The 1651-nt window shown below is 40.2% G+C and overlaps 1 long non-coding RNA gene across 1 annotated transcript; it reads left to right on the top strand.

Annotated features, from left to right (window-relative positions):
- The first annotated feature begins 858 nt into the window (after window positions 1–858).
- On the top strand, window positions 859–1310 carry LOC112735918 (uncharacterized). Its single transcript, XR_003168617.2, has 3 exons — window positions 859–918; window positions 989–1051; window positions 1189–1310. It is a non-coding gene; the product is annotated as an uncharacterized lncRNA (long non-coding RNA).
- Window positions 1311–1651: the final 341 nt, after the last annotated feature.

Below are 1651 nucleotides of genomic sequence, written 5' to 3'. Positions count from 1 at the left end.
GAGGCTAAGATCTTGACCATTTGGGAAGATGCTAGCATTGTTAATGAAAATATGCAGAAACTCTTACATATGGTCTTGATGGATAAGCAGGTGAGTATGTTTTTGTGTGTGTGTGTGTGTATGTGTTTGTTATATCAAAAACTCACTTTTTAGTTAACTAAATTCTGTATTTTAAAATTGTGTATATGATAAGTTTTAGCATGTAATATGTCATGGTATGAGAAAAAGATACACAATTGTGGTATCATTTAAAAAGTGTAGCCTTAAGTATTTTAGAAATCACTTATAAAGCATAGCCTTATCTAAATATCTATGAATACACTTTTCTCATCAAAGGAAACGTTTTTAAAGAGTAGCTTATTTATTCTGTTTCAGGTGCGCTTTTAAAATGTCTCCTAATATGAGAATCCTCAATAAACACTTAATAAAAAAAATTTGTTGGCCCTCTCCTTCACACACACAGCAGTGCAGCACACACTCTCATCCTCACTCAACATACACAAACACGAAAGAGAGAAGAAATCAGAGAGGAGAAGGGAAGGAAGGAAAGAGAGGACGACGCCGCTAGGGCTCCGCCGCCGTCGCCGTCGTTGTTGAGCGCCAGTGAGAGAGAGAGCTTGAGGATGAGAGGAAACGTGATGGAGGAGAGAAAAAGGAGGTGCTCCGTCGCCACTGAAGCTCCACCACCACTGCTAGAGCTTGTTTTAGTCATCGTTCTGCCACCGTCGAGCTTCTGTGCCCCCGCCGAGGAGCTCGAAGGGAGGAAGCAGGGATGTATCGCCACCTTCGTGCTTTGTCGCGGCGCTGCCGTCGACTGGAGCTCGCCGTTGAGCTGTTGCACCGTCTTCAAGCTATTGCGTCGCCGCTCATCTCTTCACTGTCACTGCTCAACACCATCGTCGTATCCTCTGTCACCAGGTAAGCATTATATTCTCTGTTCTGCATCCTCTCTTTCTTGCTCATTCTCTAACTCGCTCTCACTTTGTAGTTCGAAGGTGTGTATGATTTTGATAGTGATGATGAACTGCAATGGCTAATTGAGATACAGAAGGTATGTATCAATTTTCAATTGGTTCTGTGAATTATTGGGGGTTTTGGGTTCTAATTTTAGGTTTTCTAATTTTGGGGGTTTCGCCTTCTAATTCTCAATTTGTTATGATTCCTTTCTGTGTTTGGCATAAACGGAAGCAATAGGTGCTGGAAATTTCATACGTGCATGCTAAACTAGGGAAATCATTCTGTAGGAAAGTGTCGAGCTGCAGGAGTTTTCATTGGGTTCATGCCCTCCTAGTGTGGGTCTTCAAGGGATGCGATGGTCAACTATCGTTGATCAGGTTTTACTTCCTTCACATTTCAATATTATAACCTGAAAAATAGTAGTTTTGGATATTTTATTAAGAATATTTCACATGATTAGGTTTTGATTCAGACACAAATGAAATGAGCATTTTCTTGGTATTTCACAGCGAGTCCTAAAACTGGGTTTAGATTGGGACACAAATGAAATGAGTATTTTGATGTTTGCTAAGCTTGCAAAGCCATTGATCGAAACTGTTGGGATTGTGATTAATAGTCTTCATATCAAGGTTGATGTGTGTAAAAGCAATGTTCACATTTTGAATTTTGAAGAAGCAAATTTAGAGAAAAAGAA

Source organism: Arachis hypogaea, chromosome 13 (assembly GCF_003086295.3).
Source record: "Arachis hypogaea cultivar Tifrunner chromosome 13, arahy.Tifrunner.gnm2.J5K5, whole genome shotgun sequence".
Lineage (NCBI taxonomy): Eukaryota > Viridiplantae > Streptophyta > Magnoliopsida > Fabales > Fabaceae > Arachis > Arachis hypogaea.
Note: the sequence above shows the minus strand (reverse complement) of the source record. Positions and strands in the feature narration are given on the sequence as shown.